This window comes from Nicotiana tabacum, chromosome 8 (assembly GCF_000715075.1).
Source record: "Nicotiana tabacum cultivar K326 chromosome 8, ASM71507v2, whole genome shotgun sequence".
NCBI classification, from domain to species: domain Eukaryota; kingdom Viridiplantae; phylum Streptophyta; class Magnoliopsida; order Solanales; family Solanaceae; genus Nicotiana; species Nicotiana tabacum.
The window spans coordinates 101,292,478-101,313,171 of record NC_134087.1 but is presented as its reverse complement, the minus strand read 5'-3'; the positions used below and the strand labels follow the sequence as shown (position 1 = coordinate 101,313,171).

Genomic DNA, 20,694 nt, shown 5'->3' with positions numbered 1-20,694 from the left:
CAGCAAGTTACAACCTTCGAAGAAATTCCCCCCGGCTTTGCAGGCTGTGAGAGCTCGAAAGATATCGGATACCACCATAGGCGCGAGAGTACTGTCATTTTGAGTGAGTAAAGTACTGACGACCCCGGATATTTTCAGATCAATATTCCCATCTTTCCTCGGAAATACCAGAAGGCCCAAAAATGTTATCATGAAAGCCACCCGTCTGTGCTTATCCCACTTCTGATGACTACCTTTGTTGCATAGCTTGTTAATCGGATTGTTGAATCCTCCTACATGACCATACCTGTCGTATATGAAGCATGGATTACAAAAACCGGCGGCCAAATCTGGGTTGTGGACCGTCCTGGGTATTTTTAGTGAGTCTAGAAATCGATGCACCGTGACAACTCTTGGGGCGACCAGGTATCTTTGCCTTAATGGAAGTTCAGCATTTCCGATGTACCCAGCCATTTCCTCCAGAGTTGGGGTGAGTTCAAAATCGGAGAAGTGGAAAACATTGTGCGCTGGGTCCCAGTAAGTGACCAAAGCTCTTATGATATCTCCCCGAGGCTGGATTTCCAGTAAACCCGTGAGACCTTTCAGATATTTCTTCAGCATCTAGATCATTCCACCATAGCCGTAAATTGACAGGGATTTTAGTCATTATCGAAAAGTGCTCATTTTGCATTGTGCTCATCCTGCACATTTATTAAGGTGACTTTAAGCAAAAATGACTTGACTCAAAAATATTTTGACTATATTCTTTCTAAAAAAGAAGATCAGATTTTCGAACACGGCCTTTCAGCACTTCGGGGATGAAGATCTTAAGGCTGTGAGGGTCAATCGATCAAAAACTCTAAAAGACGACCGAAAGTGGCCGTTTTATGCAGAATCAACCTTCCGCCGTCCCCTGCGGGAACATTTGGCTATTTTTGACAAAACAATCACTTGATTTATTTATGACTCTTTAGTAGTAATGAGAACAACATGGGGAACATGGCCTCACAGAGCCTCAGGGACGAGGATTCTGAGGCCGTTGGGCAATTTGGTCAAAAAAAATAAAAATGACCAATAATGGCCGTTTGTGCAAAGTTAGCCTTCCAGCGTCCCTTTGGGGAACATTCGGCTATCCTTGACGAAACGACATCACCCGACTCATTCATGACGAAATTAAAATTCTAACATTTTGGCTATTTTGAAAAGAGGAGGTTGGACCCGATGAGGGTTGCCTACGTATCTCGCACCCTGCGAAAATCAAACCGGCGTAGTTCGGGCCGATCAGGCGTAGAGTAAAAATAAACTAAACCCCTTCTAACTACAATCTTTTAAAGGAAAGGAGAAAAAGTATTTTTCTGGATTTTTTTTTAATATTTTGTTTTTTTTTATTTTTTATTTTTATTTTGTTTTATTTTTTTAAGGAAATATTTATGAATTTTAAACTTCTTTTCACCTTTTTTTTTAAATTTCGAAAATATTTTAAAGAGATACTACAAATGGAACAATATATTTTTTTTTTGAGTTTTGAATTTTTTCCCCTTTTTTTACTTTTAAATAAATACCCGTTTTTGGATTTTGAAAGTGATTAAAAGGAATTTTTTATATATATATAAATCAAACTAAAAGACAAATTTTGTTTTCATTTTGTTTTATTTTTTTTTTAGAAAATTCCGGTGAGGTTTTGACACTACTTGGACATTGGTTTTATCTTTTCCAAAATAAGTAATTATCTCCCTATGCTGCTATTTTTCTCTTTCCCTTTTTTTGATTTTTTTTAGAAACCGGTCAGCACGCAGATCTGAAGAAAATAAATGCGCCAACAAACGGGATGCAGCAGGATGGTCTTTTCATTTCAGGTTGTCTGTCCTAGACGGACCCAACCCCTGTGTTGAGTCCCCTACGTCAAATGCAACATGATGCAAATAAGCGTTCCTACTAGGGATCCGACATGAGGTTTCGTTATACTAGGTTTATAACCTGGGTATATGTTCTAGACTGTGTACCCGAGCGGACAACTCGAGTCGAGGAGGGGGCTACGTACCGGGGACCCGCGAGATCGTCCGGCTTTGTAACTTGTCCGGCCTCTTTCTTATTTCAGGTATTGACACTAACAGAATGGGGAGTCTCGACCAGCGAGCTTCTCCCCGGAGGTAAGAAGAGAAGGGTTTCAGCACAATTTATATACAGTTCAGATAATATCAAAGCGGTAAAATACAACATTTAGCACGTTATGCCAAAACATGTAATAAAGATCAGATAATAAAGCCAAATATAATAATTATTCTAAGCTCGAATTCTTGAACCCTAAACCAGTGGTTCTGGGTTCGTTCCCCAGCAGAGTCGTCAGAGCTGTCACACCTCCTTTTTGTGTGCCCGCCACGAAGGGTTGAATGCGTGAGGGAGTTTTTTTCCAATTTAAGTGACAATATTCGAAATGGGATTATTTATTTAATTCAGAGTCGCCACTTGGGAAAGGTTTGGCTTTTGGTGTCCCAAGTCACCGGTTTATCTTGAATCCCAATTCGAGGAAAATGTTCGACTTTCCAAATGAAGTCTGCGAACCAGAAATTCTAAGTAAGGAATTCTGTTGACCCGAGGGAAGGTGTTAGACACCCCCGGATCCCGTGGTTCTAGCACGGTCGCTTAAATTGTTATAATGGCTAAATATCTAATTTTAAATACATGTTATAACTTGTGTGCTTTTATTAGATTTAAACCGCTTTTATTATTATTTATTTATTATGGAATTACAACGTCGTGAAAATGCATTTCGAACCACGTCACAATCAATGCGCCCGTGGTTGTTAATACATTCCGACTCCGTTGAGATTTGGATTTGGGTCACATAAATGCGCACCCGAATTTAAGAAGGTAAGATTATTAAAATGCGCACCTGAAGCAATTATCGCATTATTATTTCTGGGTAAGGCCGTGGAATTTTGCTAAACGGCTCATCCCGAAGTCTAAGTAATTTTAATTAAACATTTATCGAGGGCCCCACAATTTGTGCATTTTATTGGGCGAGACTCATCTCATTTATTTTAACAGGATAATCCTAAAGTGCCTACATTTTTCTATTAAAATTGTCTCTACAAAATGAAAGAGAAAAGGTCTTAATTTATTTACATGCTTGAGTTGTTATAGTTGAGTTTCGGATATGATTCATAAATTCTGAAAATGATGTAAGCAGGGCGGTCCGTTGCCAATGCGGGCCCAGGCCCAACGTGTATGGCATAAAACTAAACCTGGACCGTCTTATTCACGTATTACTAACTAGTTACATTATACTAGGCATGTTCTCAGTTTGTCAAATTAAAAAAAACTTAGCAATCTAATTTTAATCCTAAACCAATTACATGCTGGAATTAACCAATATTATTTAATTAAACAATATTCTTACAAGTTCCGAAATGGTCTATTCGTTTGATTTTTAACTTAGACGGAGTTACTACACCATTTATTTATTTTTAGGCAATATATATAGATAGTTCATCCGTTAAGCTATCGTCAGATGTTCCACTATATATATATATATATATATATTAAATAGCTACATGATTCTGATTTTTGTAAGCTAAATAATTTATATATACAAATAAAATTCAGAATATAATTTAAAATAAATTTAGAACTTCAATTCTTCATTTTTCGTATTCATGCTTCCTGTTTCAGTTTACAATAATCAGCGTGTCAGTTGTGTACCTGATATTGGAAGCAAAAGAAACGTGAGATCAGCAAAAACTCAGTAGCATACAACAACAACAACCCCAACAACCAGTTGCGAGTTAATAATAATTATACATGTAACCATCTCATAGATGCATCTTATGTGGTATACATGGCAGGTGAATATGCCCATATTCACCTTTGATATTTCCAGCATTCATGGGATTCAATCCCAATTTTAGTTGGTCAATTTAATTAATGAGAACATGCAATATAAGAGAATTCGTAAAGAACTTTCTAGTTCTTTAATATTTACCCATGTGAATTCTCTTTTATTTTTGCACATCATGGCTAAATCAATTATGCCAACTGGATAAATTATCAAAATTGATAAACTTCAGGTTTACACCATGACGCGTGCAATTATCAATAAACTTCAAGTTTATTATGATATGAGTTTTTATATCAATAAACTTCTACTTTATTGTTGCATTCTTTTATTTATGTAGTACAAATTGGAGAATAAAGCGGGTAGCTCCTCACATATATATTACCCCGCTACAAGTTGTTGTAATAGAAGATATTAAATCTTTCCTTTATTTATAGTCTCAATATAATCGATCGCTTTCACGTATACTTTGGAAACTGAATAAGTTTCTTTGAGACTTACTACAACACAATAAATTGACATGACAATCAATTGTATTCCTTCAAAATAATAATAATTGGCTCTTCCAAAGCTCTCAATTAATTTGGTGTTACCACATATTCATCAACATCCATATGGTGAATATCTCTTTTAAAGAGAAAGTTATACCATTATGGTTATGGTCAAAATTATATGCAAGATCTGTTTCTTGCATTACCTTGTCTTTAAATAATCACATTGCCAAAATATTTTGGCGTGACCAGTGACCATTTATGCCATAATAATAACATTATTTTCTTATTTCCTCTCAAACCTCCATCTAGAGGTGAGTGTGGTATATACCACTAGCACACTCATATTTTTCCAAGAATGAATATGTATTCATAAATCACATGTTGTCACATTCACATCATGAATGGACCATAATCATCTATATGTGCTTTACAAAATCTCATGTCAAATCGATGACAAATATTACTTTCACATAGTGAAGGATTCTTTTGAGAATCCTTATTGTTCTCATTGTCACAATAATGACGATTATAATTTCGTCTACTACCACGTCCACATTCATTGATACATTCATAGTAATAATTTTGTCTTCTTTCAGACTTATTACATACTGCTATCACATTCTCTTAAGGGAATGAGAATGTAGCAAATTCAATGGGACGGATTTTTAATTCTTTGCCCACAATCATACATGAATTTGATCATGGCAAGGCATAGAAATTTTACCACTTTGGGTGGTTATAATTTCTTTCAAACTCCATTAGAGTTACAATCACAATTTATCGTCTTTGCTTGTATTTAAAATCAAATTATAGAATGTTAAGAATTTGAAAGAGAAAAGTAAAATACTTACCTTAAATCCTAAATTTAATCATGAAGGAAGTTCATGGAACAATTGACAATCATTATGCTCAATCCCAAAGCTTCTACTCAATAGGTTAGAGTTTCATGCTGATAACGTGTTATAAAACAATAAAAGAAGAAGAAGAGTATTGCAGAGAAAAGTAGGGAGAGGGAATTCTTATTGATTTGGGATGAATTACAATGGAATAAAATTCTCTATTTATAGGAAAATAGTGACTTAGCCACCAAGTAATAATCTCTAAAATCTCTCTAAATATAGGCATTCACCATAAATAGAATTCTATTTATAACGGATACCTAAAATTCACGCAATATATTTAACATAATGCTCTTCCCAAATAATGCAAGAATTGCGAGGAAATGTAATTAAAAGCAATAGCAATCAACACAAAAATCCTTTCAAGCTTCAATTTAAGTTAGATCCTCTCTTTCCATTGTTGAATTTGATTTTTGCCTCTTTTATCTTGATTAGATCAAAACTTTAATAAAGTGAAGATAACTTTAAATTTCGAATTCAAACATAACGTTATTTTAATTATTAATGTGGGTCCTCTTTTGATATGTACTCTGTAACACCAACATGTGTATAGTTTGATAATGCCCCCAACATGGTGGCCCCAAAAATTTGCTTGTCTACTTTCCTAGGACAACCAGGAATGATAACTTTATAGTCATTGATCCTAAGATTTGAAAAAAGTATTAAAAAAAAGAAGAAGAGAGAAAACGAATTATGGACTAATTAAGTGCTTAACATGGATAAATTAAATTTTCTCATAAACTTTTAACTCGGATTCTTAAGTATGTTATTGTAGTAATTTCATTTTCAGCATTTGACAAACCCGATTAAAGGTCATGAGTATGAAGTCACCGACTTTCTAATCTAACAATGACAACAATCCTACAAAGTGTCGCAAATTAAAAACTATTTTCGATAAAAGAGATTTACTCCGTAGTAATTCATGTCGAATTAAAGATTGCGACAACGTGTTAGAATATATACTATTAATCATGAGTTTGATTTGGATAGAGTATTTATTATGAATAATTATTCAATTTTAATAAAGTTTTAAATAGATTATATTTTAGTATGTGTCTTTGCTTATATAGTTAATAATTTAGTGTATATAGTTTAGCTTATACTCAAAAGATTAAATCATTAGTTCTTATAAGTATAAAGTTTCAGTTCACAATCTAATGATGGAATTGGACAAACCATGAACGATTGCAGTACAAGATTGAATATAATTTATCTTGATATGAGAATGGTTTAATTCCGACTTCTTGTGCTAGTACATTTTTATGTATTGAATGGATCATGTAGAGATAAGTATTTTATATTAACTTAATAAAATAAATTCTCTAGCCATTAAATGTACTTATATCCTTAATCTTGGTATAATAATTATTATTATTAGCTGTGATATTATTATTATTATTATTATTATTATTATTATTATTATTATTATTATTATTATTATTATTATTATTTTGATTTATTAATAAGTTAGATCCTTTCGTGGGTCAACATACCTGATAAATTGGATAATAATAGTGGACATTGGTGGTGAAGTAATAATTAGTTGATGGATATTCATTCTCGATTTACGGATTGATAATACACCTTTATTTTGCATATAAGTTTTCATGTGTAAAATAACCCGACCGATGGATTTTATATCCGACACATGAAATAAGTTAAACGAAAGTGTAAAGGAGATAATCAATTAATTTAATTTAATTGATTAGTATATGTATCTTAATATGGTGAGTTAAATAAGATTTAATGAGTGAATTTCGAAATTGAATAACGAATGTAATTACGAAATTTTAGTGAAATAATTTATAATTTATTATGGTAAGAAGCCTTGTTAATTAAATTATGTGGCATCTGCTGTGCCTATAGTATGAAATAAAGAAAATCCTTTTCTGGGCGAAAAAAAAGGGTTTTAACCTTTAAAACATGTGTTATAAATATATAAGCTTTTTTACACATAGAGAGGGGTAGACGGTGGCGGAATTTTAGGCCCCTTTTTTCTAGAAAATTTCGCTCACAAGAAAGTGCTAATTCCGTATGTTATTTTGGTAAAACAATAGAAGACCGATGAACGTTCGGTGACCCTGTGGGTGGTGGAGATTCCATTAAAAATGTTGTGGTAACTGAAGAGCTATGCATACTTTAAGATATAACCCATAAAACTTCGTATATACTAGTTATCTAAGTTACATGTGATTTTGATACTAAAATATAATTCACAACGAAAGTGAATGCGTTCTTGAAAGAGCAAAATGAACTACGTACAACTTTGCATTAAATTGGCACTAGTACAGCCAGTTCTCACTCTATAATCTTATGGCTCACCGGGAAACACGTCGGCGTTGGCAGTCAACGATGGTCACCGTCGATGACATCCTCATCGAGATCGTGCTACGACTCCCGACAAAGTTACAGGTACAACTGAAAACCGTTTGCCAACGCTGGCGCTCCTCTCATTTACAGCCACAATTTCTCTTTGCTCCACACTCATTTATTGGAAGAATGTTGTTCATTGGAATTATGGGCTGATGGGTGGTTTAATGTACTTTGAAATTGACAAGAGTATGATTGGTGAATCTCCCGAGGTAAGTTCAGCTGATGAAATTTAGCCTTTTCACGCATTTGCTAGTGGAATCTGGTGGCTGTTTGTGTTAATTAAATTAAGGAGTGAGAACAACAAATTGTGTGTACCTTGTTACGCAACGAAAATTATTGCAATTGCTTCCAATATAATTTCCCCAAATCTACTTTGAATCAATAGGAAACAAAGTTTATTTCACAAATTACAGTCTTCCCTCTTTTGTACGTGTGTTTTATTGGGAGAAGAAAAAAATTTCACACACTTGAAAATTCTTCTGCATGAGAAATATATAGAAGAGGATAGAGGAAAAAATTACCGATATAAACCACCACTGCACGTTCCCACATCTCTCAATAATGTGCGATAATTTTTAGGAGTTATAAAACCTCTGTTAGTAACCTCCTTAAGTTTAATCTCTTCTAAAACGAATCGGGTCAGTCCACATAGGCGACCCGCGACCCAAACCTAATATCCAACATCTCCCACTTCGCACAGGTGGACTAGATCCAAACTAGTAACTACCATAAAAATAATACACATAATTCATACTGACAAATAGTTCGTGCGGCCTGCGAGAATTAAAAGTCATAATATTCTTAAACCCTTTAAGGTTGTTTAACAGCTCTATGTAGAAATCCAATCAAATGCGGAAGGGATTTACTATTAACATGAGGATCTTATTACTCGCAATACCCTAGACATCCTTTGATGTTCCAGTAACTATTTATCTGATCCCTCATCCTTGAAAGAGGTGAACTCAGTTTCATGTTTAACTTTGTATTCATAATTACATTTGATACCTTCATGGTAAGTTTAATGGTCGACCTATAAATACAAGTTAAATGACTAAATTTTTAGTTGTCTTCCCTTCCTACTCGAATCTTTCCATTCCAAATCAACTGCTTTTCTAGACATGCACTACATTGCCGAATTGCTCATGGCTATTAGTGACATGCTAAAGTAGCAACACTGATTAACACTTCAATAGACAGTAAAAGGTCAAATGGTATTTCAATAAAAGTTACTATAACTTCTTTGGGATCTCACACAATGAAGAAGCATTCTTCCATTATCCCATTGGTCAATAGCACACTTGGTATAAAACACACATCTTATATTGGTGCGTGTCTTATTCTTTTAATTATTCAACACCGTATAGATCTTGTTCTAGACACCTCCAAATGTCTAACCCGAGTTTCTCACTTCAATAATCCTCAAATCCAACTTTTTGTAGAAACTCGCATCTGGATTACAAAGCAAGTCATAATCGAACGTTAAAATTCTTTAAGTCTACTAATTGTCGAGACCGACCTTTACAAGTAAATATAGCCTCGCATTATCCAAGGTTCTATAGGTCTCATCTCGTCATGATTCTTAATGTAAGAGGCGATTGCTCGTGTGAGAGAGCCAATCTCACGACTTGTTCGACACACTTTATCAACAAAAACATAATTACATGTATACGAAATATAAACATAAATTCAATAGTCAAATATCGGATGAGCATATTATAATACTAGGCAGGGATGGCCAGTGCCAGCCCGGGCCCAATAATATAAATGTTGAAACTATATCTAGCAAAATACATAATTCAAAAAACATTAAAGTAGGCATAAATTAATTGACATATAACAAACAATCAATTAAAGTTGTAATTAAGAAAATGCAACAAAGAATTTGAGAATACGTGAGTTTCTGAACTTGAGTTACTTTTGAAATTACAAGAACGAACATAACTATAAAATTGAAGCTGATATCATGGCAGACTTATTGATGCACACTTTACGGGGAGTTACCCTATTCAGATGTAATAATAAAATAAAGCATTGTTCAACTGAAAATGAAAAACAAGCTCACATCCTTCCAATGAACAGAAAAGATGATCAAAATATTATGACTTTAATTATTTGAAGCATAGAAGAAAGCATCCCGGCTATTCATTCATAACAAAATCTTCTCACGAAAGTAGTTTGGAATATCAGTTGTTCCCAAAACTTCAGTAAGTTCTAAATCCCAAAGAGATAACAGAATTGCTCCGTATACTTCTTACTCTCTGCAAACATTCATGTATATTAAAATCTAAATAGATATCTATTCAAGAATAAGTTGGTTTTGGCATATAAATAATTTATAACTTACTGCAGCAATAATCCAATTAGAAACTCATTTGGTTGAAAAAAGGAGAAGCAGCTAGATATCCGATTTACGATAGAAAGCACTTCATAAATTCAACCGGAATGAAAACTATAATTAATTTAGCACAGTCAATAAAATGTTCCTCAACATCAGTATCTTTTTTGAGTTCCTAATAGGGCCTGTAAATCAATAATTTTACATGGCCTCTCAATTTCTGTGAATTTTAGAAGGAAAAAGACTTCAGAAAAAGAGTTAAAGACAATTTAAGAATGACCAACCTGAAATATAAATTCTACTGCTTGAATTGAAAATTAACTTGCTTTCTTACTTGTCAATTGTGCTAAGAGGTTGACAGTCTTTGCAAGAAGAAATCATTTTCATGTTTTGCAAAGAGGAAACCACTTCAACTCTGGGTTAACAGAGCATGAAAGTCCTCCACTTAAACTGCAAAAACCATAAAAAGCAAATTTTATATTTACGACGGAAAAAATAATAAAAAAGTAATGTATTTTCTCTTAATCATAAGGATATAAAAAGACTTAATGTGATACTTTATTATAACTTACATTGTTAACAGAGCATGAAAGTCCTCCACTTAAACTGCAAAAACCATAAAAAGCAAATTTTATATTTACGACGGAAAAAATAATAAAAAAGTAATGTATTTTCTCTTAATCATAAGGATATAAAAAGACTTAATGTGATACTTTATTATAACTTACATTGTTTTATCTTTTCAGTTAAAGACTAATGTGTACTGAAGCCAACCATTTCATAAGGCGTATATTGATTCCTTTCTTGAACTACAGCTGGTCAAAAGATCAGTTTCAAACCTTACTACATGTTTATTGGTTACTGCAATACAAAGAAAAAAATCTTAGGTTCCAAAATCAATAATCAGGACCCTGCCAAGGACGGACACAGTCCTTTATCTAGCTTCTTGTGAATCAAATGCAGTTGAAATCACCAGTAGAGGAGACATGTGTATAAATTGAAATAGTAGGTCATAATATCAGAAAGTCTGGTGGAGGGAAACAGGAATTCACATGACTGTATCATGTGATTGAATAGCGAATAGATATTCTTTTAGGGTATCATTCTCACAGTAGAAGCTTCATATTATTTTGCAAAAGAAAGTTAATTAAAGACATATTATCTTTTGAGAAGAGAAGAGCATCCTGCACTCCATCATATTTCCAGCCAAAAGCTGGTATTTTCTCTGAATTCTCTTGGCATAACTCATAAGAAGAATACTATTCAATATCTATATTCTCTTTGTAACTAAGAAGAAAGTGAAAGGAAGAAGCGATACAACTTTTCATTATCATTTAAGAAGTCATAAAGACTCTATTGTTTGATTTCAACTCAATTTCTTCCTAGATAAATGACTATTGAGCCATCACAGTGCATTGTTACAGACAGTTAAAAAAGAATGTGACAAAAGTAGGTTAAAAAAACTGTCAAGAGAAAGGCCGCTGAAATAAAGAACATTAAAATGAGAATTACAGTCTGCCAGTAAATACCAATACTAATGGCAATGCCAAAACATTGAGGCCATATACTTTCTCCCTCAACTATAAAAGTGTGAGTTCATGTTTTATTAGATCTTCAACTATAATATACAACTGTTAGAAATGTAAAAATTCATAAATGTATAAAAGAGAGGTCAACATTTTGGAAGATCACCACAAAAAACTCCTCTAATTGATAATTAAATTTATATGGTTTTTCACAGTACTTTAGAAGGTTAGTACACCCCTAACTTATGAACTATAAGCGAATGAAGATCCACCGAAAGCTATGTACTTGCGAGTTGGAATATATGCTCTCAATTCTATTTTTATAATTCTTAGCATTGTCCTAAAGAAGTAAGATTAAGTCATGTTTCAAAGTCTAGAATTTTTTTTATAAGGTCAAAATCAAGGATCCTTACAATGAAGGCTTAATATCTCTAAACAAGTTAATTGGGTAAAAGTACGTAATAAAACCAAAATAGATGGAAACCTATACCTTCACTGTTCACATTAGGAAGATATATTATGTCCCTTCTTTTTTGGGCATAAATTTAAACCCCCTTATTAGATTAAGCTCCCTCATTATTAGATAATTCATATATACGAATGAGTAATCACCAATCAATTTTTAGAAGCTACCACTACTCAGAAAGTTCTGATGCTGAAGCACTTTCTTATTCGCTTAAAGATAGTTATTCTTTCTTCTAATCATTTAGAATTCACTCATTCTGCATTCTCATAAAATATTTTCTTCGCCATCATACAATCTCCTTCTCTACTCAAAACTGCTACAATGTCCGAACAAAAATTTCTGAATCATTAACAATTACTTTTATATAAGTTTGACCTAGCCAACTCCCAATAATTCAAGAAAGTAACCACTGAGTCTAAAGTTTATTGAATTGCATAAAACAACATCGTATATGGAAAAAAATAAAATAGAAATACCTACTCATGTGAAGGACAAATCAAAAAAGGCAGCCCGGAGCACAAAGAATCTAGCACTCACGCAAGGTACGGGGAAGGGTCGCACCTCCAAATCCAAATCAACAAATACTTGTAAGATCACAAGTATGTCCAAGAGGAAAATACATTTCAGATCCCATACACACATGATCAACACTTAATAAAAAGGCGTATACATAAGTATAATAAATAAATAAATAAATAAAAAAGAGGAGAAAGAAAGAAAGATAAACCTTGAGAGGATGAAGACCGACTTTGAGATAGAAGGCAATGTATTTGCTTCGGCATCCCTTAACCTCTTTCTCATCTAGGGCATCCCTAGACAAAGGTAAACAAAAAAATTTATCGAAAATCTTCAATAATAGTCCAGGGATTTTTAGCAACAAAATCATATGTGGAGCAAAGACCAGAAATGAGAAATTGACATAAGGGGTTACTGCAGAAAGAGAAGAAAAATCAGGAATTAAACTAAAGAAGATACATGAGGTACAATCCAATAATCGAAGCGTCTCTGCAGATGGTAAAAAGATCCGAATTTGGTCCCTGTTGAACAAGTCTTAGAGTAAGAGAGCAATGAAAGAGCTGAACAGTAAGACAACCAAGATAAAAAGAGAATTAGAAAAGTGGTATGCAACGTGGCTATTAAATTGCACAATGAATGACACGTAAAAGTAAATACTTGAAATGTCTAATATACCCTCAGTTTGTAAACTAATTGCCTTGAAGCACACAAGTCGAAACTAGTGGCTCTTTTATTATATAGATATTCATATCCTTGAGTCATAACATGTTTCTCAAATAGGTCTCTAGATATTGCTTTTGTAAAAAGATCAGCTATCATTCTTCGCGTAAGAATGTACTGTAAATTTATCTATCCACTTGCTATCATGTCTCTCACAAAGTTATACTTGATGTGATACTTGTGTATGCAATAGCCGCTTGACTATCACAATATAGAGTCATGGGACTCTGAGAGTTCTTTGTAATATCCAAATGCTCAAAGAATCTCTTCAACCAAACAACTTCTTGTACTGCAGATGCACAAGCCACGAACTCAACTTCCATCATCGAAAGGGTTGTAAAAGTTTGTTTCTTACTTTTTCATGAAATAGCATCATCATTAAGTAAGAACGCATAATCAGATGTTGATTTTCTATCATTCCGGTCACTAGCCCAATCCACATCTATATATCCTCTCAAGTATAAATCATGTTCACCATAACATAGGGAATAATCTGCAGTTCCCTTCAGGTATCTGAAAATTCTCTTCACAACTTTCCAATGATCTCTTCCAGGATTGGATTGATACCTGCTAACCAGACCTACGACATAACAAATGTATGTGCGAGTACACATCATAGCGCACATCAAGCTCCTAACAGCACTTGAATACGGAACTCGTGACATGTCTTCCTTTTCATTTTCAGTCTTGGGGACACATTTCAAGGCTTAAAGTTTCACCTTTCGCTATAGGAGTATCCATGGATTTGCAACTATTCAAAATTTTCTTTAGATAAGTTTCTTGAGATAGACTCAATAACTTTTTGGAACGATATTTTTGGATCTTAACTCCAAGGATATAGTCTGCCTCACCGGTCTCTTTCATGTCAAATAACTTCGAAAGCCATGACTGATAATTTTCAAGTACTCCAAATTATTTTGGGCTAATAAAATAGCGTCCACATAAAGAGAAAAAATTACAAACATTGCGGAATTTTTCTTCACATAAATGCAATGGTCTTCATTGATCATGGTGAAATCATACCTCCTTGTGAAATCTCAAATACCGCCTTGAAGATTGCTTCTGGCCATAAATAGATCTTTTCAATTTACGGACATTGTTTTCTTGGCTTTTAATGATGAAGCCTATAGGTTGTTCCATGTAAATTTTTCCGTTTTGTTGTCCATTGAGAAAAGTTGTCTTCACGTCCATTTGGTGTAATTCCAAATCCAAACATGCAACAATAGCCAAAAGTAAGCGAATTAAGGTAAACTTCACAACTAGTGAAAATATTTCCTCATAATCTATTCCAGCTTCTTGAGTAAAGCCTTTTTCCACCAATCATGCCTTGTATCTTTCTATTGACTCATCCGCTTTGCATTTAACTTTGAGAACCCATTTTCTCTCAATGGCTCTACGCCCAGGCGGAAGTTCAACTAGATCCCAGACTTTGATGGTTTTCATGGACTCTAATTCTTTTTTTATTGCTTTCATCCACTCATCTTTTCAGGGCTTAACAAAGCCTCAATCACAAACTTTGGCTCATCCATTTTGGTGGGAGATACCAAGAAAACATAATCTTCAATCTCATAAGTATATTTGGGTATATTTTTCCTAGTACAATTTCGTAGTTGAAATTCAAATTCGTCAGAAGGATTTTAGGATCGAGAACTCCCACTCGAATCAATGACAAGATCTTGATCGATTTGATTATCAACTATATCAAAAGATACTTGCTGACTATCTGAGTTCTACATTTCATAAAGAGACTCTCTATTCTTTACCTGGCCCTTCTTTGGAAAATTATTTTCCAGAAATGTGACATCTCGTGATTCAATATCAGTAACACTTTCTTCCTCTAATTCAACAATGAACACATACCTTTTGGAGTGTTCTGAATATCTTATACAAATACATTTCTTGCATTTTGGACCTAATTTACCAAACTTGCTAAAAGAATCTTTTACATATGCAGCACAACTCCAAGGTCGTAAATCATTTAAGTTTGGTTTATGAACAGTCCAAAGCTCATAAGGAGTGAAAAAAACTGATTTAAAAGGCACTTTATTCAATATGTAGGCTGCAGTCAATAACGAATCTCCCCAAAAGGAGATAGGTAAATTTGCTTGTGCCAGCATGGACCTTATCATATCCAATAATGTTCTATTCCTCCTTTCTGCTACACCATTTTGTTGTAGTTAACTGTTTAGTTATGCCTTTTTCGTTGCATAATTCTTCAATTTTTTTAATAGACATTCACGCCCTCTATCGGTTCTTAAGGTCTTAATCCTTTTGTCTAATTAATTCTCAACATCATTCAAATATTTCTTAAAGCATTCTAGTGCTTCAGATTTATGAGAAATCAAATAGACATAACCAAAGCACGTGAAATTGTCAATGAACATAATGAAATATAAAGCAACAGACCTAGCACTCACATTCATTGGACTACATATATTAGAATGGATTAATTGCAATAGAAAATTAGCTCTCTTAGCCTTTTCAAATAGTTTACGTGTAATTTTTTCGGCAAGATAATTTTCACAGGGTGGCATTTTAATTTTAGAGAAAGAACCTAAATGTCCTTCCTTAGCCAATATATTCATTGGATCCTGCCCTATGTGACCTAATCTTGCATATTATGTAATAACATCAACACCATTATTACTAGAATAATTTGCCATAACACAACTGTCAACATAGTAGTTATACGTAGAAGGATTATAATCTAATACAATAAAACCATCATAACGATGTCCAAAATCATAAAAACCATTGTCTAGGGTAATTCTAAAACCATTGCGACTAAAGTTCAAATAGAAATCTAAATCTAGAAGAACAGACACAAAGACTAAGTTTCGTCAAATTTCTAGAACATATAAGACGTCATGCAACATCAAAGATCGGCCACCATGCATGTCCATTATGCAAGTGCCTATTCCTTTGACTCAAGATTTGCATTATTTCCCACATATACATGCTGTGATCTAGGTGCAACTCGACGAAACTCTATAAACTCTTCTCTATCACGGCTCACATAGTCGGTGGCCCCTGAGTCTACAATCCATACATGATAAGATTCAGTTAGTAAAACAGTGCTAGAACATATATAGCACTAAGAGATGCATTTTGAAATGCTACCTTTTTCGGCTCAGTGCACTCACGAGCAAAATGGCCTGGAACTTGGCAATTGTAGCACTTCATCTTACTCTTGTCTTTCTTCTTGTGAAATCGTTTTCCTTTCTTGGAATTTAACATGTTTCTTTTCTTGGAGGATCCATCTCCGGTCTCATTACCATTTCTATCATTTTTTCAATTTCTCTTGCGATTGAAGCTTGATCTCTTTGTACCACTTGATTCTGCCACAAAGGCACTAGGTACAGCTTTAGCAACACCAAGTCGCTCATCTTCAAGCTCCACATGACGGGCAACATCAACAAAAGTTTTGATTGCTATCATTGTGGGTCAAGTTAACCTTCAAATATTTCCAATTATTGGGAAGAGACCGAATCACTGCCTGAACCTGCTGCTCATAAGAGAGAACATGACCAACACTTTTGAGTTGAGCAATCATATTTGATACACTACGGGAAACTGGACCTATGGCAATGATATTTGTCGCAACGGTTATAGAACCGTTGCAATAGAGGTCTATTGCAACGATTAAAACCGTAGCATAAGGATCTTGGTGCTATTGGCACACTTTTGCAATGAAAACGTTGCACTAGCATAAGAACCGTTGTAGTAGGAAGTGCTTATCGCAACGGTCATTGTATCCATTACGTTAAATACCTTTGTGGCAACGATTTATGGGATATACTATCTATTGCAATGACTATTGTTTCCCTCTTTATTTTTCCTACTTTTCATAATCCCGCTTAGTGATTCTTTTATTTTCTATTTTACTTTATTAATTTTATTTCTAATATAGCTTCAGACACATTGAAACAACCTCCCAATAAGGCTTTAGCACACTTAGATCTAAAGACCATATCTATCTCAAATTTGAAGAACGCATATACCAATCTAAAGGCTGCATCATCGAGCTCTCTTAGACCTGTGGAGGTCGATAGCCACCGCGAAAAGGGTAGGCTAATTGATTTAGGATTTCAAATTCATAGTCCATATATGATTATATCCAGGCAAGTAATTTTATTTTTGGTTTCAAAATTATCTTTTTTATCATTTTATATTTCTTCCAAAGATTAAAGAAGAATGTACTGAGTTCGGTGTGAGAGTGAGAGAAAAAAGAGGATGTTAGGAAATTAGGGTTTGGTAAAGTGTACGTTAGAGCAGGATTTTTGCTATCCGCCTAGGGTTTTCATAGTTGGTGTATATGGTGAGTATTTTTTGATATTTTCCCCTATTGGCCAGAAAATATTTCTTCCCAAAGCCATCTACGCAGCGGTAGAGCTTTTCACACTGGAAACTGGTAGCTCGGGGAGAACAAAAGAAAGATGTAAGTATAATTTTTTGTTATAGCATTTTTTTCTTTTCAGAAGATAAGCAGATTTCATTTCAAAAAACTTTGAGATATATGGTAGTGTAATTGAACGAAGTCTCATATTATTGACATGTGAATTTTGGGGGTTTGTTCTAGTATCATTCTTTTCTTGTTCTATTTATTAATTTATTATCGAGCCGATCATTTTGCTTTTGATTGAAGCATTTAATCAAAAGTGGGGATCTGTTAGAGGTTTTTCATATTATAATTCATGTCTATTTAAAAATGATGCCTTGATTGTGTTATTTCTGTATTGGCCAAGAAAAATATCTGGAAGTTGTTGCTCTTCCATGTTTTGATGGTATGTTGAACATTTAGACCCATATTTGTGGTATGCACTTCTTATTTTTCTTTTACTGACACAGAGTTCTTTTCATCTTCTAATTTTGGTACATATATGTTTATGAAGCAAAAAATGTTCATTAAAGAAAAATGGATTATATGATTTTGAGATTAAAACATCGATACAACAGACACCACTTTTGAATTAGAAATACTACATTATAAGATTGATTTAAACTACTCTACATAAAAGTTGCATTTTTTTGCGGTTACTATCTTTGTTGTGTGTTGATACCAATTTGGTTATGAAAAGTTCCCCCTAATTCTGGTTGGCATATCGATAACTTTCTGATGGATATAGCAGAAGGCATTAGTAACTTGCGTGGTGCTCCATATCATTAGACCATCTAGTATATATTATTGTAAAGGATATACTTATAGTTTACATTTACTGAATTAAGTTTCATTAAGATGCATCACTTGTAGTAATTCGTTTGGCATCCTTATAGATGAGTATTAGATTAAAAGTTTCTCTACTTGTCAGGTTTCTGCTGTAGACTGAGAAGATATCAATTTCTTAGCCTTCTATTTATGATTATGTGTAGAATTGAATCTTATGCTACAGTCTTGTCTGTTAATCTATTTGTGGCAAATTAAACCTTCCTTTCGTAAATCTTATCTTCGTTTGTTCCTCGTCTTAATTTTTTTTTTGTAATTTTAGTGCTGCCTTTTGACTTTTTCGCTTTTACTACTTGCCTTAAACTTTGTTGTCTTGAATTGCTGGATATAGAGAAATCTTGGAGGCAATATTCTCTGCTTTTATCGGGTAAGAAAGTACCAATTATTGCTTAGGAATTGGATAATGGTAAAGTGAACATCAACTCAATGTACGAGGTAATATTGGCCTTAATGATCAAACAACTGGTTTGTACATGGATCTCTCTCCTATAAACCTTGAGACAAGATTACAATCACCACTCAAATAATTATTTTTAATAGCTTTCTTAAAACTTTCCCATCTTTACATAAAGACAATATTTGTCTAAAGGTTTATTAAAGATGTATGAAGAATGAATAAATAGCTTTGTTGGAGTAATAGTAAAGTTACATGCAATTCATGTATTTTCCGGTAAACCACAACTTTATGATAGTATACTTTTCTGTCATGCTTAACTGTTGAGTGAAATCCATTTTGGTCTATTGCTATGTTGGAAAAGACAGAAGATGAGGGGAATCACTGTTTCGCTATGTCCTGAATAGTAAGGGCGATGTGTAAAAGCTATTGGTTGGCACTCATTTGAAGTTAAAATATCTAGCTGCTTTTGAGGTGAATTCTGCTTAACTGCTTAATTAGAGCTAATGATGTAGCTTTAGCTTGAAATTTATACTTACCATTTTACTGAAAATGGATTTTTGGAAAGTGATGCACTTCTTCGGTGTTACACAGATTGCTAAGAAATTGTACAGAGACCATCTGCACTCTTTCCTCATGAGACATCAAGCAAGATTAAATCATATTTTGGAGTTGTTTCATGGAGAACTGGTAAAAATTATCTAGTATTGTATGTTATAAATTTGACTTTGAAATGTGTTGATGCAACTTGCCAATTAATTTAAGGTTATGTAAAGTGTCATCTAATTCAATTTACAAGGATGTAACATTCTGTCACCTGATGCTTTGGCCCTTTTCCAATGATTTTCATATAAGAGTAAGGTTGAAAATTATTGTGCTCCAGCATGTAATTTAAAAGGACTGCTTAATGTTTTTGATCAGTAGTTTGTCTCTTACATGAATTGTGTAATTGCATCTTCTTAAGGCATTTTTAATTGTCAATTCAGACTGTCTTATAGAAATATAATTTGTAGGCCAAATTTATTAGCACCCACCAAACAGAAATCCAGTTTACACGAATGCTTCTTGCCAAATTTTTTTATTTTCAGGTGATTCTTTCTTATACTAACAGATTCCATTCATATTATGTTTCTTTCTACAAGCTATTTCAGGTTGAACATCAGTATTTATCCAACGAATAATTATAGAAGCATACTATAATTATATTAAATAAGGCATAAGTTGTTGACATCAACATGAATAAGTCAACAAGACTTATTATGAAAAGTAGACAAGGTCAAAGGTCTAGATATCTTATAGATAATTTTGACATTGAAGAAGTTAGTCACTTTGATTCTTTAATTTGTATATGTCTGAATATTTAGTCCCCTTCTGAGATCCATTCATAGTGCATGATTATTCCTATACAAAGTGCTCTGAATAGGTAGACTTATGCGGTATAATTTGCAACTTTTGATAGATTTAGCTGATTATTTCAAACTTAATGATTATTTTTACCATTCAAAGTTTTTTCTAACATTTCTTTTTCATCATTTGTAGGTGGATCAAATAAGCTAATGTGTATATTGAAGCAGTGAAGATGATATTGAGTCATATGAGATTGTTGATGAAACATTAGTTTGTTTAGATACTTTAGATTAATTTGTTTTAGAACTTCTAATTAATGTGCGAAATTCTGTATGTTACTCGTTGTATATTCTAAATGATAATTTTGATTATAAATAATAGTATCCTATCGTGATTTATATATCATTTTAGCGCATAAGTTTTTATTTAGATAAATAATTAACAACTAAATAAAAATGTACATATTTAGTTCAATAAACCATTGCAATAGCCCCAATAAACTGTTGCGATAAACCCCTATAACATAGCAAATTGTTACAACTCCTAATAATGGTTGCAATATGTAACCTGAACCGTTGCTATTGCA

The 20,694-nt window shown here is 33.4% G+C and overlaps 2 long non-coding RNA genes across 8 annotated transcripts; one reads left to right on the top strand and one right to left on the bottom strand.

Annotated features, from left to right (window-relative positions):
* Nucleotides 1–9,461: 9,461 nt before the first annotated feature.
* Nucleotides 9,462–13,019, bottom strand: LOC107764323 (uncharacterized). 5 transcript variants are annotated; one of them, XR_012694159.1, is made up of 6 exons: nt 12,883–13,019; nt 12,635–12,719; nt 12,384–12,491; nt 10,644–10,776; nt 10,488–10,521; nt 9,462–10,365 (listed from the first exon to the last, which is right to left on the bottom strand). It is a non-coding gene; the product is annotated as an uncharacterized LOC107764323 (long non-coding RNA). The 5 variants fall into 5 exon arrangements; XR_012694160.1 differs by having other exon boundaries at nt 12,388–12,491; XR_012694158.1 differs by lacking the exon at nt 12,384–12,491 and having other exon boundaries at nt 9,647–10,365.
* A 3,848-nt stretch (nt 13,020–16,867) lies between these two features.
* LOC107764324 (uncharacterized) lies at nt 16,868–20,513 on the top strand. 3 transcript variants are annotated; one of them, XR_012694155.1, is made up of 5 exons: nt 16,868–17,264; nt 17,497–19,235; nt 19,356–19,451; nt 19,775–19,849; nt 20,301–20,513. It is a non-coding gene; the product is annotated as an uncharacterized LOC107764324 (long non-coding RNA). The 3 variants fall into 3 exon arrangements; XR_012694154.1 differs by lacking the exon at nt 19,775–19,849 and having other exon boundaries at nt 16,887–17,264; nt 17,497–17,581; nt 18,699–19,235; XR_012694153.1 differs by lacking the exon at nt 19,775–19,849 and having other exon boundaries at nt 16,874–17,264.
* The last annotated feature ends 181 nt before the right edge of the window (nt 20,514–20,694 follow it).